Consider the following 26,998-nt stretch of genomic DNA (forward strand, 5'->3'; position numbering starts at 1 on the left):
TTTAATAAGGTTAATACTTAGCTAATGAATTTCCATTGCATACATTTTTTTTTGTTTTTACCAAATTATATTTTTTCCCAAATGATAATATTAAGTCTTTGGCCCAGATTTTAATTGTCATTATTTTGTTTACAAAATTGTTTTTACTAATTATTCAAATATGAAATAGTATATGATTGATATGATTGATGTTACAAAGCAAATGTTAGAAAGCATCTATTTTAGTAAAAAAAAACATTTAAAGCATGTTTTAATATTATGTTTAAAGAGATTCAGTTATTTAAAATTTTTATTTACTTTTCATATATAATGTATTTTCTTTATTCATGAAAAAGAAAAGCTTTTGTTAAAATGAAATCTGGTTAGTTGTTAGCAGCTCCATGAAATTACTGCTTAGCTGGTTTGTCAGTGTAAGCCTTGCATCATCAGTAGTGAAAAATGTGAATGACATCATAGCATTATGGACAAATCAATAGAGCATGTTAGAGTTTCAACTGATTCTCAAATAAATTAGCTATTCTTTGACAGAGCAGAGCCTAAATAATGAATTATTTTTAAATCCCATTAGTGATTACAAATTGTAATTGTTTGAAGGTGCAAGAAATGAATGTAAAATATTTGTCACATTTGGTATCTGCTTCCCATAGTACATTCTTCTTTTCTTCTCTACATTTCCTTATGAAAGGTATTGAAGTTGTTTAAAGAAATTTAATTTAGAGAAGTCCCTGTTAATTTATTACTAATTGTTTGATTTTCATTGAATTCTAAGAATGGACTTGTTTATTTTTATAGGGTGCATAAAATAACCAGTTGGACTGAACAATTATATCTCAGAAATTAAGAATATTTCCTGGAAAGAGGTAAGAGATATTAAAATATACATATTTGTATATTATTGTTTTGGTAAATATTTTGCTTTGCTCATACAGTTCCTTGGCATATAATATAAAATATAATTTATAAATTTTAAAAATGAAGAGCACTTTCTGTTTTTACTTATATAGCCTTCTATGGTGTAGAATGATTTAGAAAATGGGAGGGTTCCAATATTAGGAAAAAACCCTGTTTTGTAAGAAAGCCACATTGTCTCTTCAAATAGTCAAGATCTGGATTGCTACTGTATTGTCTTGAATCTTCATATTTAGTAATTAGACATGTTCCCCAGGAGCCACAGAGCAGAGGTAGTTGGTTTGTGGGCAGATTGCCATCCAGGAAGATCCTTTGACAAGCCTTCCCCTTCTGCATTTCCTGGACCACGTATGGTTCCTATCAGCTCGAATCCATTCAAAGGCTTGAGTGTCAAGCACAAAGGGAGGAGTTCGTTTTTCATGTATTAAGCTATATTAATTTTGATCTAAGATGTAATACTGAAATATTACCCTTAAACTCAAATACAGTTAAGAAATCAAAATGCATGTTTATTATTTTTAAACCTCTTTATAACTGTTTCTCAAGATTCATTTGATTGTAAGAAATAGGAGGAAAATTTAGCAGCATTAAGCCTACTATTCTACTGGTATCTATATCTATCTATATCTATATATTCTGTTGTTATGAGAAGAAATGAACAAAGGAACTCAAACTTATGATTAAAATTTTATGAGTAGTCTATGGGACTGGTAGAAAAATATAAAACAATTATAAATATTTTTTTTTCCATTTATGGGTCTTCAAGTGAAATGAAAATTTTTATTAATTTTATTCTTTTATTTTTATTTCAGTAAAACTAAAGAGTTCCCAATTTTATCGGGTCCTTTGTATTTAATTATATTATTGTTCCTATTTAAAGTGAACAAATGCATTTTTATACTTTTCATATTTAATATTAAAATGATTTTTAATGAAAATTATATTATAATTATTTAATGGAAGCTCATTTACATTTGAAAAACATTTATCACATGTGAGAATTCACTGACTTGGGATGTACAGTGAAACTGCTAAGTTAAAATCAAATTAAAATTTTGAATTTTTTTACAGGATATATCTTAATATTTAGTATCAGTATAGAATAAAGCCTTCAAAATATGACTTGTATTGCCAGTTCTCTAATATATGTATATACATACATACATATTTATATATACAAGCATATTATACATATTATATATATTTCTTTTGGGCTAGATTTTTAGCCTCCCACAATACAGCCATTATTCAGTAATACATTATGCACACAAATACTAAAAATATGCTTTGCTTTAGCAAACAATAACCTTTTAATTTTCCAATTATAATTTTTCATAGACCATTACTATAGGAGGCAAGGTTCACAAAGTGAATTACCTGGGTATTAATTAAATACTGTTCTGCCCTGTCCAGATAGCTTGTAGAGCTCAGTTGGTTAGAGCATTCTCCTGAAGAGAAGAGGTTGTTGGTTTGTCTCTTATTAGACAGGGCACATACAGGAGCAGATCAGTCTTCCTGCTTCTCTCTCTCTCTCTCCTCCTTCTCTCACTAAACAATAAATAAATGAAAATAATAATAATAATTAAAGCCTGTTTCAAATTTATGAAGGCTAAAGTCATACATAGACTTGTTTTCAATGTCATTGCCATCATTACCTTCTAATGTATAATTATTATTATTATTTATTTATTTATTTATTTATTTTGTATTTTTCTGAAGCTGGAAACGGGGAGAGACAGTCAGACAGACTCCCGCATGCGCCCGACCGGGATCCACCCGGCACGCCCACCAGGGGGCAATGCTCTGCCCCTCCGGGGCCACTCCAGTGCCTGGGGCAGAGGCCAACGAGCCATCCCCAGCACCGGGGCCATCTTTGCTCCAATAGAGCCTTGGCTGCGGGAGGGGAAGAGAGAGACAGACAGGAAGGAGAGGGGGAGGGGTGGAGAAGCAGATGGGCACCTCTCCTGTGTGCCCTGGCTGGGAATCGAACCCAGGACTTCTGCACATCAGGCCGACGCTCTACCACTGAGCCAACCAGCCAGGTCCTAATGTATAATTAAAGGGTAAGCAAGTTTTTTTCAAAATTAACTTATTAAAACATCAACAATCCATTTGAATGAGTCTTAAATCACTGAATACAATTAACAAGATATACATTGAATTGAAATGGCATAGTGAAAGCTAGACAACTAATGAATATTTATAAAGGTCAGAGAAGCAAATTTAATTAAAATCTGTAAAATTTACTTCCAGATGTTGCATCTAATAGAACCACTTGAAGAATTTTATTTATGATTTAGGCTTTCAGTGATACAAATATAAATGAAGGTTGATAAATATCAGTGTGTTGAAAATGTGATGTGTCCATCAGAATTAGAGTCCCTGAACTTGTTTTATAATAATGTCCATATCAGTGGCCCCCTAATTTCTCCCCTTTTTAAACAAAAGTAAACTTGAAGAATTATGGACATCTCAAATGCATTATAACATATTGAATATAAATAATTATTTATATAGTAGACAATATATTTTGTTTGCCTTGCTAATTTTATTACTTTTTGGCTTATTTGCTTATGGAATGCCAATATAGCAAGATCTATGACACATTTTCTCTTCTGAATCAGAGGATAATTCTGCAATTATTGACTGTTCTCTAGACGTGGCTTTCCATATGTTTTGTTCTAAGCAAATTCTAGATTAAATATATACCAATACCATATGAGAAAGCTCATGATAAAGATATCAGTATCAAGATTTTTTTTTTTTTAAACAAGTCAATTAAAGGAGACTATAGTTAAGAAAAAGATTTACTGATTTTGGATGAAAGAAAGAGGTAAAATTTCACATTAACTAAAAACAAAAATTGAAATTATGTAAATGAGATAAAAGATACAAATCAGAATGTTAAGAAGATTAAGAGTAGTATATATAATTTGTTATTCTATTTGAAGTTCATTCTTATATGAATATCAAATAACTTTGGTCTGTTTTGTAGGGAAGTAGTTTTATATAGTAGAATGAAATTATACTTCTGATTCACATATCTGTGGATTTATAAGCTGAATCACAATGTCAACTTGAGAAAAATACTTTGCCTTATTTAACTTTCTCATTTACACATTGAGACTAGCAATACATAATTTTAGTTGCTTACAATTTTTACATATTATTAAAATAATTTATTTTTTAAAATTGGATTTTGAAGTATATATTTTCCTTATTATGAATAATTTTTAAACTATTGTTAATTTATTTTATTTTTCAAAATGGTTGTCTTATGTTTTCATTCTAGATTGTAAGTTTTTTAAAGGGAAAATGTTTTTCTTTTTTATGCTTGCTCCCCACCTGTAAGATTAAGGAACAGACAATATTTATTTAGTGAGTCATATTAAGAAAGACTAAGAATCATTTTTTAAGATACATTGTTTGTGAATTGAGTTAAAACAAAACTATTTAAAAGGTTTATAATGCATGCTTGCTTCGGCAGCACCTATACTAAACATTCATAATGCTCAAAAGGATGTCAATATTTAAAAGATAGGCCTGGGCCAGTTGGCTCAGTGGTAGAGCATCGGCCCAGTGTGTGGAAGTCGCCAGTTCAATTCCCGGCCAGGGCACACAGGAGAAGTGCCCATCTGCTTCTCCACTCTTCCCCCTCTCCTTCTTCTCGGTCTCTCTCTTCCCCTCCTGCAGCCAAGGCTCCATTGGAGCAAAGTCGGCCCAAGAGCTGAGGATGGCTCCATGGCATCCGCCACAGGCACTAGAATGGCTCTGGTTGCAACCACACATCGCCTCATATGGGCAGAGCATCGCCCCCCTGGCGGGCATGCTGAGTGGATCTCAGTCTGGCACATGTGGGAGTCTGTCTGCTGCTCCCGCTTCTCACTTTGGAAAAATACAAAAAAAATATTTAAGAGATAAAAACTTTTTTTTTAAATGAAAAGTTTTTTGATACAAAATGTTCCCCTATTAATTTAGCTTTTATTTAAGTTTGATTTTAAATAGGTTTTTTGAGTTTTTAGTTTATTATTATTTCAGTCTGCTTTGTAACCACTTCTGATATTTTCCAAGGAACTTGAATATCTTGTCCTTAACACAGAATTCTTTAAACATTTTTTAAAGACAGAGAAAAAGTTAGATAGCTGAGGGGTGCTAAGAAAATTATGCTGGAATCTAGCTCACATTCAGATATAATAACAGAAAACCTTGGTGACTTTGGCAACCAGCAAGCTCTTACCTCATGGCCTTGGCTGAATATTAGCACCCACAAGATCAGAAAGAGTGCTTGTAGATATGGCTTTGCTCCTAAAATAATTTAGCATATGCCTAACCTCCATAACAAGTGAGGGTGAGATGGGAGTGACCATGAGTAGAAGGGGAATGTTTCCTACCTTTGACAAAATTTATTGTCTGTATGTTTTCCCCAAAATTACCAATGATTCAGATTGAATCATTTATTTATTTTTCTCAAACAGTTATTTAATTAATTAATTAACTTACTTATTTATTTATTTATTTATTATTTTTATTCACTGAGAAGAGGGAAAGCAGAGAGACAGACTCCCGCATGCACCACTACCGGGATACATCTGGCTATCTCACTAGGGAGAGATGCTCTGCCCATCTGGGCCATTGCTCCATTGCCCAGCAACTGAGCTCTTCTCAGCACCTGAGGTAGAGGCCATGAAACCATCCTCAGTGCCCAGCGCCAACTAGTTCCAATTGAGTCATGGCTGCAAGAGGAGAGAAGAGAGAGAGGAAAAGAAAGAGAGAAGGGCGAAGGGGAGAAATGGAGAAGCAAATGGGTATTTCTCCTCTGTGCCCTGACTGGGAATAAAACCTAGGACAACCACATGCCAGGCCAATGCTCTACCACTGAGCTAACCAGCCAGGGTCAGGCAGTTCTTTTATTTTTCTTCTATCTTTTATAATCTGGGTTAAATATTTTACTCCACAGAAGTTTTGAGCCGAAAATATTAAAATATTATTCCATTGTTAACATAAAGAAACTAAGGGCAAAGTAAATTTCAAACATCTTAAAGAGACCAAGAACCCAAATCCCAAATACTAATTCTAGTGTTCTTTTCTTTGTATCACAGATCTTGCTCCAAAAATACTACTTTTCCCACAATACTCGTCTCCTTTAAAACATATACCTTGCTTTAAAAATACTCCTTTTTATCATTGATCTTGCTTCCAAGCCATTTCTATATTATATACTTTAGAATAATTTGTGGACAATTTCCATTATTTAGCAGTATTGCCTTCAAGTGCAATTTATTTTTTTAAATTTAATTTAGAAAATTAATTTTAACATGGTGATATTGAACAATAACAGTGCATAGGTTTCAGATAAACATTTCTATAGCATTTGAACTGTTGATTATGTTATATACCCATCACCCAAAGTCAAATATTTTCTGTCACCACATATTTGTTCATCTTTATACCTTTCCCCCTCCCCCACATCCACATTGCCCTGAGAACCACTTCACATTTATCTATGTCCATGAATCTCAGTTTTATATAACATCTATGTGTGAAATCATACAGTTCTTAGCTTTTTGTGATTTACTTAATTCATTCAGTATAACATCTCAAGGTCCATCCATGTTGTTGTAAATGTCACTATGTTATTTCTTATGGCTGAGTAGTATTCCATTATATACATGTACCACATCTTCTTTTATCCAATCCTCTATTGAGGAACACTTTGGTTGTTTCCATGTCTTGGTCACTGTGAATAATGCTGCAATAAACCTGGGGGTGCATATGTCTTTATGTACCAATTTTTTTGAGTTTAGGGGGTATATAACAGGTAGAGCAGAGGTTGGGAACCTTTTTGGCTGAGAGAGCCATGAATACCACATATTTTAAAATGTAATACTGTGAGAGCCATACAATATGTTTAACATTAAATACGAGTAAATGTGTGCATTTTATGTAAGAACAACACTTTTAAAGTACAATAAATCTCTGGATTCTTTTTAATAACACTGTTATGCCGTTGCTAACTATTGATGAATAAAGTACTTCTTACCATTAATGCGACTTCTGGTACTGCATGGTTTTGCTGATGGCTTTGTAGTCTGGTTGATATGTGGTGAGGTTAAGCTTCATGCAGGCGTTGAGACTTCCATCCGTTAAATGTGATCATAGGTTGGTCTTAACATTCTTTAGATGTGAGAAAGACTGCTCACAGGCATACCTAGAGCCAAACATTGTCAGTACAGCAATACTCACACGCTGCAGTGTGTGGTATGTGACGGGAAGCGCATTCCAAGTTTTGACAATCAGCTGGTCCGCGGGTTGAAGTTTTTTCATTTCTCCCCACTTGTGTTTGCTCGCCAACTCTGCTTGCAGTCTCTGTGCTAGTCTTTTTTTTTTTTTTCTGAAGCTGGAAACGGGGAGGCAGTCAGACAGACTCCCACATATGCCCGACGAGGATCCACCCAGCTTGCCCACCAGGGGGTGATGCTCTGCCCATCCGGGGCGTTGCTCTGTTGTGACCAGAGCCATTCTAGCACCTGAGGCAGAGGCCATGGAGCCATCCTCAGCGCCCAGGCCATCTTTGCTCCAATGGAGCCTTGGCTGCGGGAGGGGAAGAGACAGACAGAGAGGAAGGAGAGGGGGAGGGTGGAGAAACAGATGGATGCTTCTCCTGTGTGCCCTGACCGGGAATCGAACTCGGTACTCCTGCATGCCAGGCCGATGCTCTATCACTGAGCCAACCGGCCAGGGCCTGTTGTGCAAGTCTTTCCAAGTCTTCATTCAGTGACTTGAACTTATTCACCCACATGTCTGAGGCCTTCAGTTCAGCAACATGTAGCTCAAAATCTCTGACTGAGACACACCGGGGATGTAACTCAGGTTGGCGCTGTCCACTGCACACTGGTGTGGATGGGTGATGAACTTAAAAAGATGAGTGTGCTCACAAAATTCATGAAGCATGCTTTGAATGACAGCAAGAGGTTAGATGTGAAGCCCTCTAGCTGCTGGAGAGCAAAATGTTGGGCAGGGTCACTTGCTGTGCATGTATCTTTAAACTCTCCCAGTTTTTCAAAGTGTAGTAAGCGACTTGTTTCAATGTCAGCAATGAGGAGTTCCAGCTTGTTTCCAAATGCAAACACTGCTTGTTGAAGGGATAAGACTGTATTTCCAATGCCTTGCATTTTCACATTGAGCTGGTTCAGATGTTCAGTCATGTCCACGAGATAGTAGAACTTCAAGAGCCACTCAGTGTTAGCTAACTCAGGATGCTCAACATTTTTTATTTCAAGAAAAGTCATGAACAGACACTTCTCCCAGGAAGAAATACAAATGGCCAACAGATATATGAAAAGATGCTCAGCTTCATTAGTTATTAGAGAAATGCAAATCAAAACTACAATGAGATACCACCTCACCCCTGTTAGATTAGCTATTATCAACAAGACGGGTATTAGCAAATGTTGGAGAGGCTGTGGAGAAAAAGGAACCCTCATACACTGTTGGTGGGAATGTAAAGTAGTACAACCATTATGGAGGAAAGTATGGTGGTTCCTCAAAAAACTGCAAATAGAACTACCTTATGACCCAGCAATCCCTCTACTGGGTATATACCCCAAAACCTCAGAATCATTGATACGTAAAGACACATGTAGCCCCATGTTCATTGCAGCACTGTTCACAGTGGCTAAGACATGGAAACAACCAAAAAGCCCTCCAATAGAAGACTGGATAAAGAAGATGTGGCACATATACACTATGGAATACTACTCAGCCATAAGAAATGATGACATCAGATCATTTACAGCAAAATGGTGGGATCTTGATAACATTATACAGAGTGAAATAAGTAAATCAGAAAAAAACAAGAACTACATGATTCCATACATTGGTGGAACATAAAAACGAGACTAAGAGACATGGACAAGAGAGTGGTGGTTACCAGGGGTGGGGGGAGGGAGGACACAGGAGGGAGGGAGGGAGAGAGTTAGGGGGAGGGGGAGGGGCACAGAGAAAACTAGACAGAGGGTGACGGAGGACAATCTGACTCTGGGTGAGGGGTATGCAACATAATTTAATGACAAGATAACCTAGACATGTTTTCTTTGAATATATGTACCCTGAATTATTAATGTCATCCCATCAACATTAATAAAAATTTATAATAAAAAAAAAAAAAGAAAAGTCCAGGTTTCGCTCAGACAAGCTGCGAAACGGCTGAGCACCTTCCCTCTTGACAACCAATGCACATTGCTGTGCAGAAGCAGACCAGGATAATTATTCCCAACTTCATCCAACAGTGTTTTAAATTGGCAATCATTTAAAACTTGGGCAACAATAAAGTTTACCACCTGACTGACCAGCAACATCACCTCACCAAGCTGCTCACCACACATCTGAGCACAAAGCGCCTCCTGATGTAGGATGCAGTGAAAACTTAGGATGGGTCTCTTTTCACATTCACAAAGAAGTTCTGTGAATCCTCTGTTTTTCCCCACCATGCATGGAGCACCATCAGTACACACTAAAAATCCAACGGTAGATTTTTTTCTTTAGCAAACTCAGTGAAGGACTTGAATAAATCCTCCCCTCTTGTTGTCTCTTTCATAGGCAAAAATAGCAAGACTTTCCTCACACAGTAAGTCACCGGCAGCATACCTTGCAATCACGCTGAACTGGGATAAATAGCTTACGTCTGTTGACTCATCCTAAGCAAGAGAAAAGAATGGTGCTGCATTTATGTCCTTCACTTGTGTTGCTTCAGTTTGACTTGCCATCATGATCATATGATCATGAACAGTTCTTGCCTACAGAAGCATGTCTTTTATTCATTTGACTATCTTGTCTTTATCCAAAAAGTCATCAAATGTTCATTGGCAACATCAAGCATGAATGTTTTGGCATACTCCCTATCTGTGAATGGCTTTTCGCTTCTCACAATTGCTAAAGACAAGCAAAGCTAGCCAAATTCCAGTCACCTTGTTGGGTCCAAACACAGAGTTGTTGCTGACTAGCTTGCACTCTGCACAGTAGCTCCTGGCACGCTTTCTTTCTGCTGTCCCCCACTGGATATTGCAATGCAAATGTAGTGTGGCATGTGTTAAAGTGCCACTTTATATATATTTGACTGTTTCATCAATGCAATTTTATCATTGCATATTAGACATACTGCAGAACCTGCTCTCTCCACAAAGGCGAATTTCTTTGTCCATTCCTGCTGAAAAGTATGATACTCCTCATCTTTTTTTCTTTTAGCCATCTTCTTCATCAAAAAGGTTTCTGCAATTAGCTAGCTGACTACTTGATTAAAAGGAGGGAAGTTTACTTCCTGACCTCACAATGACCCACGTTACGCATTATCCAATAAAAATTTGGTGTTGTCCCAGAGGACAGCTGTGATTGGCTCCAGCCACCCACAACCGTGAACATGAGCGGTAGTAAATGAATGGATTGTAATACATGAGAATGTTTTATATTTTTAACGTTATTATTTTTTTAATTAAAGATTTATCTGCGAGCCAGATGCAGCCATCAAAAGAGTCACATTTGGCTTGCAAGCCACAGGTTCCCGAACCCTGCAGTAGAGGGATTGCTGGGTCATAAGGTAGTTCTATTCTTAATATTTTGAGGAACCACCATACTTTCTTCCATAATGGTTGCACTAATTTGCATTCTCACTGCAGTAAATGAGGGTTCTTTTTTCTCCACAGCCTCTCCAACACTTGTTATTACCTGTCTTGTTGATAATAGCTTATCTAACAGGTAGTAGGTGGTATCTCATTATAGTTTTGATTTGCAATTCTCAAATAGCTATTGAACATGAGCATCTTTTCATATATCTGTTGGTGATTTGTATGTCCTCTTGGGATAAGTATCTGTTCAGGTTCTCCCCATTTTTTTATTGGATTGTTTGCTTGTTTGTTGCTGGGCTTTGTGAGTTCTTTGTATTATTTTGGATATTAACCCCTTATTGGAGCTATTGTTTGCAAGTATCATCTCCCATTTAGTTGTCTGCCTATTTGCTTTGTTGTCAGTTCTTTTGCTGTGCAAAAACTTTTTAGTCTGATACAGTCTCATTTATTTATTTTTGCCCTTCTTTTGACTTTGGGGTCAAATTCATAAATTGTTCTCTATGGCCAAGGTCCATGAGCTTAGTACCTATATTTTTTCTATGTAATTTATTGTTTCAGATTTTATATATAGGTCTTTGATCCATTTTGAATTAATTGTTGTGCAAGAGGAAACACTGTAGTCAAGTTTCATTCTTTTGCATGTGGTTTTCCAATTTTCTCAGCACCATTTATTGAAGAAGCTTTCTTTTCTCCATTGTGTGTTTTTGGCTGCTTTGTCAAAGATAATTTGTCCATTTATATATGGTTTTATTTGTGGGCTCTCAATTCTGTCCCACTGATCTGTATGTCTGTTTTTCTAAAAATACCATGCTGTTTTGATTATTGTGGCTTTACAGTATAATTTGAAGTTAGGTAATGTGATACCTCCAGCTTCATTCTTTTTCCTCAGGATCGTTTTGGCTATTTGGGGCTTTTAATGGTTCCATAAAAACCTGGTAATTCTTTGTTCCATTTCTTTATAAATGACATTGCAATTTTGATGGGGATTGCATTAAATTTGTAGATTGGTTTAGGTAATATGGCCATTTTTGATTCTTCCAATTTATAACCATGGAATATTTTTTTATTTCATTGTGTCTTTCAATTTCTTTCAATAATGTTTTGTAGTCTTTAGTATATAGGTCCTTCATATCCTTTATTAGGTTTATTGCTAGGTATTTTTTGTTTTTGTTGCAATTGTAAAAGAAATTGTTGTTGTTTTTTTAGTTTACTTTCCGATGTTTAATCATTGATGTATAGGAAAGCAGTGGACTTCTATATATTAATTTTGTATACTGTGAGTTTACTGCATTGGTTTATTGTTTCTAATACTTTTTTGGTGGAGTCTTTGGGGTTTTCTATATACAGGATCATGGCCCCCACAAAAAGTGATAACTTTACTTCTTCTTTCCCAATATGGATGCTTTTCTTTCTTTCTGTTGCCTGATTGCTCTGGCTAAAACTTCCAGGACTATGTTTAATAAGAGTGGAGAGAGTGAGCCGCCTTATCTTGTTCCTGATTTTAAAGGAAAAGCCATCATTTTTTTCATCATTTAGTATGATATTAGCTAATGGTTTGTCATATATGGCCTTTATTATGTTGAGGTACTTTCTATTCTGATTTTAGTGAGTGTTTTACACATAAAGAGATGTTGTATCTTATCAAATAACTTTTCTGCATCTATTGATAAGATCTTACACATTTTTGTTCTTTCTTTGATGTGGTGTATTATATTAATCAATTTTCGTATGTCGAATCATTCTTGTGCTTGTGGAATGAATCCCACTTGATTGTGATGTATTATTTTTTAAATGTATTGTAGTATTTCGACTTGCTAGTATTATGTTTAGGCTTTTGTGTCTATATTCACTAGAGATATTGGTCTGTAGTTTTCTTTTTTTGTGTTGTCCTTGACAAGTTTTGGTGGAAGGGTTATGTTGGCCTCATAAAATGTTTTGAGTACTTTGCTGCTTCTTCTATTTTTTGGAAAACTTTGAGAAGGATACGTACCAAATCTTTTTTGAATGTTTGGTAGAATTCACCAGTATAGCAATCTGGTACTGGATTTTTGTTTTGAGGAGGTATTTGAGAGTTGTTTCTATTTCCTCTCTGCTTCTAGGTCTATTTAGGTTTTCTACCTCTTTGTGACTCAGTCTAGGAAGATTGGGTAGTTCTAAGAATTTATCGATTTCATCTAGGTTGTTGAATTTGATTGGCATATAATCTTTTATAATATTCTACTATGATCCATTATATATCTATGATGTCTAAGGTAATTTCTCCTCTTTCACTTTGAATTTTGTTTATATGAGTCATTCCTCTTTTTTCCTTATTGAGTCTAGTGAGTGGTTTTTTTATTTATTGATCTTTTCAAAGAACTAGTTCTCTGTTATATTAACTTTTTTTATAATTTAATTTTTTTATCTGTTTCATTTAGTTCTGTTCTATTTTTTACTATTTTCTTTCTTCTGCTGACTTTTGGTTGCCTTTGTTCTTTTTCTAGTTACTTAAGTTGTGATGTTAGGTTGTTTACTTGGGATCTCTCTTGTAATAATAAAAACTTCCGTCTTTTTACTGCTTTAGCTGCATCCCCAAAATTTTGATATGTTGTGTAGTCATTTTCATTTGTCTGTATATATCTTTTGATCTCTGCTTTTATTTCTTTTTTGTCCCTGCCATTTTTTAGAAGTATGTTGTTTAATTTCCCCATTTTTGTGAGTTTCTTTACTTCCTTTTTACAGTTGAATTTCAATCTTCCTAAATTTGTTGATGTTAGTTCTATGGCCCAACATATGGTCTACCCTTGAGAATGTTTCATGCATACTGGTGAAGAATGTATGATCAGATGTTTTGGGATGAAATTCCCTATAAATATTTCTTATGGCCTGACCAGGTGATGGCACACTGGATAGTGTCTGAATGGGATGCGGAGGACCCAGGTTCGAAACTTCAAGGTTGCCAGCTTGAGCACAGGCTCATTCTGCTTGAATGTGGACTCACCAACTTGAGCACAGGGTCACTGGCTTGAGCATGGAATCAAAGACATGACCCTATGGTTGCTGGCTTGAGCCCAAGGTTGCTGGTTTGAGCAAGGGGTCACTGGCTCTGCTGTAGTCCCCCAGTCAGAGCACATATGAGAAAGCAATCAATGAACAACTAAGGAGCTACAGTGAAGAAGTGATGCTTCTTATCTATCTCCCTTCCTGTCTGTCTGTCCCTATCTGTCCCTCTCTCTTTCTCTCTGTCTCTATTGTAAGGTATTTTTCCCCACCAAGAAAGAAGGAAGAGGCCAGAGCCACGAAGTGTGGAATAATAAAAAGCTTTATTGAGTACAGAGCACATTCCACCCAATGAGGTTCCCTAGCCCCAGGAACAGAGGCTAGGCAAGTCACAAGGATTAAACCGCATGAGGGATATTTAAAGGGTCCTTAGGGTGGGTGAGCTAATATGATGTGGTGAAATCTCACTGGCTGGCAGATGGTCGCTTTTTTCCAGAAGGCTCTTGGGAAGTTTCTTTTGGTGCACTTAGTTGTGGGAAGTCCTAGCCAAAGTTCCCAGGCCTGACCTTTCTCTATTATCTACTGATTTTACATCTATCACACAAAAAATGTTTATTATGTCCATTTAGTCTGGAGTATCATTTAAGATCAATAGTTCTTCACTGATTTTATTTGGATGATCTATCTTAAGGTGTCAATAGTGTGTTAAAATCTCCAAGTATGATTGTGTTTTTGTTTGCTTCTATTTTTAGATCATTTAGTAGATGCCTTATATATTTTGCTGCTCCCTGGTTCAGTGCATTTATATTAAAAAGTATTATTTTTTTGGTACAATGTCCCCTTTATCATTATGAAATGTCCATCTTTGTCTCTGGTTACCTTTGTTGCCTTGAAGTCAGCATTGTCAGTTATGAATATGGCTACACCTGCTTTTCTTTGGATATTATTTGCTTGGAGAATCATTTTCCAACCTTTCACTTTGAATTTGCTTTTGTCCTCGAAGCTTAAATGTGTTTCTTGAAGGCAACATATGGTTGGGTTTTGTTTTTTGATCCAATCTGCTACTCTGTACCTCTTAATTGATGAGTTCAGTCCAATTACATTTAGGGTCATTATTGACACTTGAGGATTTCCAATAGCCATTTTACATTTTGTTTTTTGGTAGCTCTGTGTCTTGTTTTGTTTGTCTCTTTTTTGTTTCTGACAGTTGTTTTTGTTTGGTAGTGTTCCATACTTCTTTCCCCTGTTTCTTCTTTTTTTAAGCTGTGTGTTTCAGTAGTGGCTTTTTTGTCAGTGGTTACCATTAGGTTAAGAAAAAAATGTTCATATGTACAAGAGTCCTTTGTCTTATGAATGCTTCTATACTCCGTCTTTCTTTACTACTGAAAATATTTATCCTCACCCCTTTTATGTTATTACTGTCACAGATTATACTTGTTTTAATTGTGACCTTGTTGGAGCTTTTACTTGTAGTTTTCATTTGTTTTGTTCTTTGTATCTGGTTGGATAACTCCTTTTGTATTTCCCACAGTGAGTGTTATCTGGTGATAAATTCCCTCAGCTTTTCTATGTCTATAAATGTTTTTATTTCTCCTTCATATTTGAAGGATAGCTTTAATGGATATAGTATTTTTGGCTGGTAATTCCTCTCTTTAGTACTTTTAATGTTGGGGTCTACTTTCTTCTGGCTTGTAGAGTTTCTGCTGAGAAATTTGATGATAACCTAATGGGCCTTCCTTTATATGTTATATTCTTCTTTTCCCTAGCTGCCTTGAAGATTCTTTCATTGTCATTGATCTGTGATTATTTTATTATGATGTGCCTTAGAGTAGGTCTGTTTGGGTTGAGGTAACTTGGTGTTCTGTTTGCTTCTTGGATTCAAAGCTCTAACTCTTTCCACAGTCATGGGAAGTTCTCATCAGTTATTTGTTTGAATACATTCTCTATTCCCTTTTCCCTATCTTCTTCTTCTGATATACCCATTATTCTTATATTTCTTTTTCTGATAGAGTCAGAAAATTCTTGTAGAGCTCTCTCAGTTTTTTTTTTAATTTGTGAGTCTCTCTACTCTCCATAGCATCTCTAGGTTCCTGTCTTCGATGTTACTGATTCTTTCTGCTATCTGGTTTGTCCTATTGCTAAACTTGCTACCTCAGTCCTCAATTCATGTACTAAACTATTCATCCCTGTTTTTAAAGTTTTAATCTCATTGATGAGGTATTCATTTTGTTCATTAATTTGTTTTCTGAGTTCATTGAGTTGCTTATGGGTGTCTTCCCATATCTTGTTGAGTATTTCAGACATTTAATTTTGAATTTTCTATCATTTAGTTCCCAGATTTCCATGTAATTGAGATTTTTTCTGGAGATTTAAATTTTTTTTTCTGAACTATGTCTCTGTCTTGTGTAGGTATTATATTTGATTTCTTCTTTCTTGATGGCATTTGAGAGTGGTATTGTTAAGAATCCTAATAAAAAATGCAACTTTGAAAATGAAAAATTAAAATAAAAAATACAATGAAAATATAAAAATTTAAAATATTATGACAAGAAAAACCACAGATAAAAAGAGCAAAAGCAATCAAAAAATTCAAAAACAGCCCTGGCCGGTTGGCTCAGCGGTAGAGCATTGGCCTGGCGTGCAGGGGACCCGGGTTCGATTCCTGGCCAGGGCACATAGGAGAAGCGCCCATTTGCTTCTCCATCCCGCCCCCTCCTTCCTCTCTGTCTCTCTTTTCCCCTCCCGCAGCCAAGACTCCATTGGAGCAAAGATGGCCCGGGCACTGGGGATGGCTTCTTGGCCTCTGCCCCAGGCGCTAGAGTGGCTCTGGTCGCGGCAGAGCGACCCCCCGGAGGGGCAGAGCATCGCCCCCTGGTGGTCAGAGCGGCGCCCCTGGTGGGCGTGCCAGGTGGATCCCGGTCGGGCACATGTGGGAGTCTGTCTGACTGTCTCTCCCCGTTTCCAGCTTCAGAAAAATAAAAAAAAAAAAAAGTGAAAAAAAAATTCAAAAACAAAACACCACAAAAAAGAATAAAAAGTGTAAAATTTAAAAAAGATAAAATTCAAAAGAGAAAAAAAATAAGGGAAAAAAAGAAAAAGTAAATTTTAATTTTAAGAGGTTTCTTCCAGTAGGTGTTGCTATATTACAACTTTTACCTCTGTGAAGGTCCCGTTCTGTCCACCGCTGAGATGTTTCTATCCCAATGATGTAGGTGGGGCCACAACTGCATTTGTAGATGGACCATGTTTTGAAGGCTTTATGGCTTTATGGCTTTAGCACAGGCAACCTCAGGCTTCTGAGTACTCCTTCCCATGTATGTAGAGATCTGGGGACCAAATATGGAGCACCTCTTTTCTTCAGGGGAGAAATTTGCTCTGCAGAGCTAGCCTCTCTGTATTGCAAGGTGAGGGAGGTGGGATTTAGGAGGCTGGGGGGCCACACTTTAACTTTCTCTGTCTCTGCTGAGTGCATGCTTCAGGCAGACTACAGGGACACTGGCTGTGACCCAGCACTCTGGCTGCTTTGATTTATCTTTCCCTCTGCCCCTCTATCTTATAGCTCCTCCCAGCAGAAGGAGACCAGTCACTCTGTTTCCTTCTCCATACCCCTCAGACAAAATCCAGAGAGCTAGAGCTTCCCTTCTCCTCATAGTGCAGCAGAAAAACAAACAAACAAACCATTCGTCCCAGGTTTGTCTTCTCTCCAACTCAGAGCTCACTGCAAATGCATTTTATTTTCTGCCCCTTTTGCACCTCATCCCACCTTTAGTCCATTCAGTGCATGGATCTTTTAGGTGTGCCTGCGAGCCCACCTGATGTTATTTTGCTGCATTATACTTGTTCAATTTGTTGACATTTCAAGGGGAGAGATCAGGAGTATATCACACAACTGCCATTACTCTTAGCCTTACTTTACATACAATGTATATTTGTGTAAACAGAATAAAAAGATGGCATCCTCTTCTTTCCTACACATACACACACACAAGCTTATCAGTGGATAAAAATGATTAAGAATAAAAGATTCAGAAGTAAGAGACAGACATACATATTACATTATTTCAGGGAACAACCCTGTTGGGAAAATGACATTTTATGACTGACTAAATTTACCTGTTGATATATATATATCAACACAGAAGGCAAAACATTGAATAAGAATTTTGTCTTTATTAAACTCTGTAAGATGTGTGTAGTTTCTTTGGGACAACTCTTTATATATTTTTTCTGCTAATTTTACTAAGGTCAATTTAGTTAATATAAACTTCATTATTTGAAAGGGCTCAATTCTGTGAGTTTTGATAGTGGTATATTTCCAGGAAACAACCATCATAAGCAAGATACAGAATATTGCCATACCCCAATAAGATTCATTTTGACCATTTATTTTTTATACTATGCATTAGTTTGCATTTATATAAATGGAAATATATAACTATATATTTTATATATGCTATATATCACTTATTATATATTTTAAGTGGAATCATATAACTAAATATATTTTTCACCTACCATAATGATTTATTTATATACTTATATTTATCAGTATTTTATTTCTTTTTATATCTAAGTAGTACTCCATTAAGTAGCTATGTTACATTTATTTCTTCATTTAAGTTGATGAGTATTTACTTGTTTCCATCTTTTGTGTTTTGTGAATTAATTTTATATGAGCATCTATACACAAATCTTTATGTGGACATTTGATTTTATTTTTCTTGGAAAATTCTATGGGATTCGAACATCAGGGTCATTTGTTGAACTTTTTAAGAAATTACAGTTTTCTAAAGTGGTTGTACTATTTGACATTCACCTGAGTAGTGTATAAGAGTTCCTGTTGTTATACATCAGGGATCTGAAAACTATAGGTCTAGAGCCAAATTTAGCATTATTTGTAAAGAAATGGTGTTTAGAACACAGCCACACTTATTTGTTTATGAATGAGCTGCTTTTATGCCACAAAAGCTGAGTTAGATAATTGTGACAAAGACCATGAGCACTCAAAGCTTAAAATACTATCTACCCCTTTAAATAAAAAGTTTTCTGATCCCTACTCTGCACACTTACAGAATTTCATGTTGTCAATTTTCTCTATTTATTCATTTTAATGTGTGTGTGTGTGTGTATATATATATATGTATATATATATATATCTATATGTAAGACTTTTTGTCTTATTATTTTTGAGTTATAATAACATTTTATATATTCAAGATACAAGTCCTTTGGGAGATATAGTGGTGTGTGAATAACTTCCCAAATTTAATGGTTTTATTTTTCAGTTTTAAGGTTTTTTTGGTAGCAGTTTGTTTATATTGATAAAGTGCCATATGTCATTTTTCTTATTTTTTTCTTCATTTATAATTTTTTCTGTGTGTGACAGAGACAGAGAAAGTCAGGGAGACAGGGACAGATAAGAACAGACAGACAGGAAGAAAGAGATGAGAAGCATCAACTCTTTATTGTGGTACCTTAGTTGTTCATTGATTGCTTTATCATATGTGCCTTGAGTGACCCCTTTCTCGAGCCAGCAACTTTGGGCTCAGGTTGGTGAGCCTTGCTCAAACTAGATGAGCTTGTGCTCAAGCTGGCAACCTCAAGGCCTTGAACTTGGGTCCTCTGCATCCAGTCTGATGCTCTCTCCACTGCACCACTACTTGGTCAGGCTTCGTTTATAATTTTTACCATTGGGTACTAAGAAATGTTTGCTAACCTCAACATTAAACTGTTTCTTCAATATTTTCCTGTAAGAGCTTTATTGTTCTTATTTTGAAATATTATGATCCATTTTGATAAGTTTTTTCAGGTATTTAGAGGTAAGTGTTGAGATTAATCTCTTTTTTTTTATTGTCAATGTCTAGTTGTCCTAGAATCATTTATTGAAAAAACATTTATTTCCCCATTCTTCCCTTAGGAACTTTGTAAAAAATCAGTGGCTTAGTTCTGGACTCTAATTACATTGGATTATGTTTACCTTTTTGCCAATAACATGATGCCTTGATTTTTGTAGATTTACACTAAATCTCAAAATCAAATTATATGAGATAACCAATTCAGCTGTTGGTACTTCTTTGGTACTTCTAGGGTGTTGTCTTCTCATATAATTCCTTCCCTCTTACAAAAAAATTTCCTAATATTTAGATTTGGACTTGTTGAATCTATAAATTTATTTATGCTTTTCTAGATATCAATTAATTTTTATTTTAAATCTATTGTGGTCAGAGAACATAGTGTGATGTAAATTATTTAAAACTTACAGAAAGTTGTTTTAAGTTCCAATGTATGTGCTGTATAGTGTTCTTTAGATCCACTCTGTGTTTACTGATTTATTTTTGCTTTGTTGTCTTAATATAGTCCTTCCTATGATCATGGAATTACAGTTTTCTTTCTTTAATTCTGTCAATTTTGACTTCTTATACTTTGTTGTTCTTTTATAGGCTCATACACATTTATGCTTAGTATATCTTCCTGCTGAATTGATCCTTTTATGTACTGTTTCTTTTTATCCTTGGTAGTGCTTTTGCTTTGACATCTATTTTCACTGACATTAATATAGTCATTACAACAGTCTTATGCTTAATATTTGCATCGATTCACTTTCATGTCATCTGTTTAATGCTGCAATTGAGCATTTAATGCATTCTAATCTCTGTTCCTTTGTAACATGTATCTCTTCCCACCAAGAAAAGGTTTTAAAATCTTATTTTGTTCTTGCCATTTTTGAATGTAGTAATGTTAGACACTTAAGGATGCGTTTTACTTTGTTATCATTGCTTTGAGTGATAAACAGCCCTTTTAATACAAAGTGTCACACCCTTCATTTATGAGACATTTTCTTGGTAGACATATAGGTAGATATAGGTATAGGAAGAGATATACCAACATATACATGAAATATATATCCAGATATAGATAGATATGCACAAGAATTTCTTTCCCGAGTATCCTGTCTTTCCATTAGTATGGTCCCCAAAATATCATATTTGACTACTTAATCCATTAATTTATATATTTTTTACTCTTCCATTTCATGTTATTACTGATTTATTTTGTGGCAATATTTCTTGACTCTGTCTGCTAACTCTCCTATTGAAGTTGTTATTTCAATTATCACTGTTATAATTGCGAAGAGCACTTTCTGATTCTCTGTTTCTCTTTCTTATAGTCTTATTTATTTACATGTTTGTTTCTAACAGATTAAATATCTTTTCTTATTTCTAGAGAATGTTCAATATTGTTTTGATATTTTTTTCCATGTCCTTCATTGTCTTTGTTTTCTTCAGGTTCTTTCAGTTGGTGATTCTGAGTAATTTTTTGTTTCTCATTAATGTGATCAGCTTTCCTCACACATCAAGTTATTCTGGGCTGTCCATTAGTATTTATTAGTGAGATATGAAACCATATGTGTAAGCACTGTCTAGAATGGAATTGAGTTAATAGAAAGTTTAAAGCATATTTTGTGAATCGTTAGACTATGCTTTATATTTACCAATAAACAAATTAGTCTTTTCACAGTAGACCACCAGGGGATAATATGTGGGGTACTTTCTCCAGTGCTATTTAGTATCTCTAGTAATTGGCAGAGGGAAAATACCTGCTGATAGCTAATATTTTGGGAATTAAGAGGTAGAAATCATGGCCTCCTAATCTTTTCTTCTAGTGCTGATCATCTCACAGTTTCCTTAGGGTGAGCAGGTTTGCTTGTCCTGAAAGGTCCTCTATTCCTTTTCCAAGTCAAATAAGTTTATATAAATTTAGCATCTCCAAAGTTTTTTGAAATCTTACATGGTGGTAACCATTTTATTATTCTCTTGGTCCTAGTGGTTTAGTACATTTCTGTTCATCCATTTTTTTTTTTGTTTCAGTTCTCTCATTATATCTTCAATAGGGTTAAGGGAGGGGAAGATGAAATTAGTATGTAAAATCTTCCTCACTTATTTAGTATTCACATATATTCTTAACAAATAAACTTAAATTGTTTAAGTATGTTGATTTAACTTAAATACTATTATGGGTGATATGGGTTATGGTGATATGTTTCCAAAGGTTTGACAGGCAGAAGGAAAATTTTCTTTGAGTTTTTCAGGAGCAGGTATCTAGACCAAATGATTAATCAGCTTTCCCTACCCCTACCTTGTGGCTTGGCCATATTTTCAGGTTTGGTTTATAATTTATTGATACCTTTGCCACAGGAAGAGAAGAAAACTCACATTAGTTTACACAATTAATGCCAAGATGTTCTAGAAAGAAGTTTTTTAGAGAAGGGAGTGGAAATTATTAGCTAAAATAATACTGTAGATTATCTGTAGATTTCATTATTCATGTTCTTTCTGTCCTTTTATTACAATAGTAATTGACTATAGTTTAAGTGGAAGTATATGCTGAAATTCAGTTGCAGCTCATCTGAGTTTCATCAAAAGCATATCCCTTTTGTGCCAAAACTAGACTTTGAAACAACTTATGTCTGGAAGTGCTACCAACAGTCATTAAGGATTTGCCTGAGGTCTTAGACAGTTACTATAGAAACTGTTCCACACAACTCTTCTTTAGTGAAACCTTAACCAACAGCAGTTTGCCAGAACTGAAAATAACAATAGGTGAAAAAAATAAGCATAAAGAAACAGAGAATTAACAATAGTTGGATTTGTACAGTATTATACATAGACATGTAGATTAGCTATTTTGAATGGAATTTCTGGAACAAATTAATCTACACTGCAAAAATGGAGACTCAGATGCTGAAGTTTTAATCCGATTTTATTCTAAATATGTGGTCAGAAGTACTCTTGAGCTTTCTTTATCAAGTGCAATTTAGTTTTGTTTCTAAAACAGAGAAATTAAAAAAAATCTTAGACCAAACCATAAAATTATTTTTATTCAGCAGAACACAGGAGTTCATATAAAATTCATAGCAGCCTGTATTTTAAGTAGTGATTTCCCAAATATTAATAGTAATCTCAGAAGGTTTCAAGCAGTATTCAGAAAACCATATTATTGAATAATATGACAAAACTGACACAATCTATAGTGGTATTAAAGTTTTAAATAATTGTCATATAGCGTCTTCAAACTCTAAATTTTTGCAGGGCAGATGGCAATATGTAGTGAAAAGATCTTTAAAAAGATTTAACATCTTATAGAATTTTTACTCATAATATTAAGTTCTCCTTGAATATTGATTAGAAAGCTATCACAAGCAGTATAGAGATACAAAGATGAATACAATAAAAGGCTATGTGATTATAAAAGATTCCTTTGATACCTAGGATCTACATGTTTATATAAATAGAAAATCAATTGAAGTTTTATAATTCTTTAAAGAACACCCTAAATATCTCTGTTAAATGGTAGAGAAGACTTTTTTGTGTAATCTAAAGAACACAATAAACAGAGGAACAAAATAGACACAGAGACAGGGTCATAGGGAACAGATGGAAATCTGTTAGAGGGAAAGGGGAAGAAGGGATGAAATCAAAGAAGGTGAAGGGATCAGCCAAAAATGTATATGCATAACACATATATACAGACAATAGGGTATCAACAGCCAGAGGGAAAGGGGAAGTTAAAGGGGTAGGAGTGGAAAGAGACTTTGCATGGGACATAAAGGGGACTGATGCAGTTTGTAGAGGGTGTTATATTGAATGGAATACTTGAAACCATGTCAATACAATAAATTAAAAATAACAAATTAAAAATATTATTATGTTGTACACCAAAAGAGAAGAAAAAGAAAACCCTCGGTACAATGACTATTCTACCTTAATATACAGACTGTTACTCTGCCAGTCTTACTAGATTCAGCTGGTAAAGAAACAATAATCAAATGGATTGAGACACTCACATTTTTGTTACCAGATAGTATGAAAAACATATGCATTTCTAACCATGAATCTGATCCAAATAGTAGATGAGTATGTTACTTGAAATCATAACTAAAAAGCAGGCACACTTGTTGAAGTGACCATATTAAAGAAAATACATTAAATGGTTGTATCAATTGGTCTGCCAAAATGCCCAATTTAAATCACATCCACTCATCAGCTAACTACATATAGTCCTTCACATCTCAATTAAACATTACTTTCACAATAAAAGTCTTAATATTTTCCATTACTTGTCACATTTATAACTTCTTGTTCAATGTTTGTCTCCTATAAATTATATTTTCTATTAAGTTGAAGATTGTGATTCTCTTTTTATTAGCTATTTTACTTACTAGATGTTGCTCAATTAATATATTGATTGCTTGATTACATATAGATTTTGCTTAATTATTTTATGGTATTTTACTGCTTTTATTAAAATATGCCAAAAGCCCAGAACAGGCAGAGTCCCACTACTGAGTGTGGACTGTGGAGTGAAGGCTTGCAGCAGTTCCATGAGTGAGCTCTTACTTCAGTGGCAGGATGAAAGACCGGAATCAGGGGGAGACCCACAGATGAGCAAAGGTACTCACGCCTGCCCTCAGGGCCAAGCATAACACCACCCATGGAGGCAAGGCGAAGGCCAAGGCCACTGAAGCTTGGAAACACAAGCATGTGATCTAAGCCACTCTTGTGAAGTAGAGGCGAAACCACAACAACAGCCCGAGTGGGCAGGCACTAGCAAGGCCCATACCTGAACACCCTAGGCAGCAACAGTGGAGAGGGGTGGGCCGGCAAACAGACCACACCTAGGAAACACAGAGGCCAAACCCAGTGGACTCCAGTTGGCAAAACCTTCTTTTACACAGACAAAATGAGAAGGCAGAGAAATGCAACACAAATGAATCAAGAAAAATCCCCAGAAAAGACCTGAGTGAGTCAGATATAATCAAATTACCAGATGCAGAGTTTAAAATAACGATTGTTAGGATGCTCAAAGATATTAGAACAACAATAAATGGTCATTACAAACACCTAAATAAAGAGATAGCAGATATAAAAAAGGACATTGCTATAATAAAAGAGAATCAGTCAGAAATGACAAATACAATATCAGAAATGAAGAACACAATGGAAGAAATTAAAAGCAGGAAGGATGAAGCTGAGAATCGAATCAGCAAGTTAGAGGACAAGATAAATAAAGGCAAGGAAGCAGAACATAAAAAAGAAAAGAGACCAAAAAGTCTGAGAAAATTCTAAGAGACATCTCTGACAACATGAAGAGAAATAACATCTGCATCATAAGGGCTCCGAAAGAAGAAGAGAAAGAACAAGGGATAGAGACTTTGTTCAAATATATTATAGCTGAAAACTTCCCTCAGTTAAGGCAGGGAAATGTCTCACAAGTTCAAGAAGCACAGAGAACTCCATTAAAGAGAAACCCAAGAAATCAACACCAAGACACATCAAAATTAAAATACCAAAGCAAAGTGATCAAGAGAAAATATTAAAAGCTGCTAGGGAAAAAAAAAAAGAATATCATCTACAAAGGAGCCCCCATAAGGATGACTTCTGACTTCTCAAAAGAAACACCTGAGGCCAGAAGGGAATGACAAGAGATATTCCAAGTAATGCAAAACAAGAGCCTACAACCAAGACTACTTTATCCAGCAAGGCTATTCTTTAAAATTGAAGGAGAAATAAAAAGCTTTCCAGACATAAAAAAACCTCAAGGAATTCACTACAACCAAACCAATGCTGCAAGAAATGCTAAGGGACCTGTTGTAAAAAAGATCAAAGGGAAAAAAGAATATAGCAAAAAAGGAATAGAATTTTAAAGAATAAAATGGCAATAAACAACTACATATCAATAATAACCTTAAATGTAAATGGATTAAATGATCTGATCAAAAGACATAGGGTAGCTGCATGGATAAGAAAACAGGACCCATACATATGCTGTCTACAAGAGACACACCTTAAAACAAAGGATGCACATAGACTGAAGATAAAAGGATGGAAAAAAAATTACTTCATGCAAATAGAAGTGAAAAAAAGCTGGGGTAGCAATATTTATATCAGACAAAATGGACTTTAAAACAAAGGCTATATACTAAGAGATAAAAAAGGCCACTACATAATGATAAAGGGAGCAAACAGGAAGATATAACCATTATAAATATCTATGCACCTATTATAGGAGCACCTAAATATATAAAGCAGACTTTGATGGACTTAAAGGGTGAGATCAACAGCAATACTATAATAGTAAGGGATTTTAATACCCCACTAACATCACTAGATAGATCCTCAAGAAAGAAAATTAACAAAGAAACAGCAGACTTAAAGGACATACTAGATTAACTCGATTTATTAAATATCTTTAGAACCTTTCACCATAAAGTAGCAGAATATACATTCTTTTCAAGTGCTCATGGTACATTCTCTAGGATAGACCACATGTTAGGGCACAAAAGCGGTCTCAACAAATTTAAGAAGATTAAAATCATATTGAGCACTTTCTCTGATCACAATGGCATGAAACTGGAAATCAACCACAAAAGAAAAACTGAAAAATACTCAAACACTTGGAAACTAAATAAGACAATAAGATCAAACAATGAGATCAAAGAAGAAATTCAAAAATTCCTAGAAACAAACAATAATGAGCATACAACAACTCAAAATTTATGGGACACAGCAAAAGCAGTCCTAAGAGGGAAGTTCATAGCATTACAGGCAAATGTCAAGAAGCTAGAAAAAGCTCAAATAAACAACTCGACCCTGCATCTAAAACAACTAGAAAAAGAACAGCAAGTAAAGCCCAGAGGTAGTAGAAAGAAGGAAATAATAAAGATCAGAACAGAAATAAATGACGTAGAGGCTAAAGAAACAATACAGAGGAATAATGAAACCAGGAGCCGGTTGTTTGAAAAGGTAAACAAGATCGATGAACCTTTAACAAGACTCACCAAGAAAAAAAGAGAGAGGACTCAAATAAATAAAATTAGAAATGAGAGTGAAGAAATAACAACTGATACAACAGAAATACAAAATATTGTAAGAAAATACTATGAAGAACTGTATCCCAAAAAAGCTAGACAACCTAGATGAAATGGACAAAATTGTTGAAACATAATGTTCCAAAAATTAATCTGGATGAATCATAAAACCTAAGCAGACCAATCACAACAAATGGGATTGAAACAGTTATCAACCCTCCCCCCCCTAAAAAAAAAGTCCTGGGCCTGATGGCATAACAAGTGAATTCTACTAAATATTCAAAGAAGAACTAACTCCTATCCTTCTCAAGTTATTTCAAAAAATTCTAGAAAAAGGAAGACTTCCAAGCTCCTTTTATGAGGCGAGCATAATTCTGATTCCAAAACCAGGCAAAAACAACACAAAAAAAGAAAATTATAGGCCAATATCCCTGATGAATTTAAATGCTAAAATCCTCAACAAAATATTAGCAAACCGGATCTAGCAACATATGAAAAAAAATCATACACCATGATCAAGTGGGATTTATTTTTGTAAGGCAAGCCTGGTACAATTTTCCAAATCAATCAATGTGATTCATCACGTAAACAAAAGGAAGGAGAAAAACCACATGATAATCTC

General features: G+C 35.1%; 1 protein-coding gene and 1 non-coding gene across 2 annotated transcripts in view; one reads left to right on the plus strand and one right to left on the minus strand.

The window, feature by feature from the left end:
* Positions 1 to 802: 802 nt before the first annotated feature.
* The window catches only part of SEMA3A (semaphorin 3A), a 392,466-nt gene continuing 366,270 nt past the window's right edge, over positions 803 to 26,998 (plus strand). Inside the window, exon 1 of the mRNA XM_066239698.1 lies at positions 803 to 860. The gene's annotated coding sequence lies outside the window, so the exon portion shown is untranslated. The remainder of the gene's footprint in view (positions 861 to 26,998) is intronic.
* On the minus strand, positions 2,879 to 2,954 carry TRNAI-GAU (transfer RNA isoleucine (anticodon GAU)). Its single transcript has one exon. It is a non-coding gene; the product is annotated as a tRNA-Ile (tRNA).

Source organism: Saccopteryx bilineata, chromosome 7, assembly GCF_036850765.1.
Source record: "Saccopteryx bilineata isolate mSacBil1 chromosome 7, mSacBil1_pri_phased_curated, whole genome shotgun sequence".
Lineage (NCBI taxonomy): Eukaryota > Metazoa > Chordata > Mammalia > Chiroptera > Emballonuridae > Saccopteryx > Saccopteryx bilineata.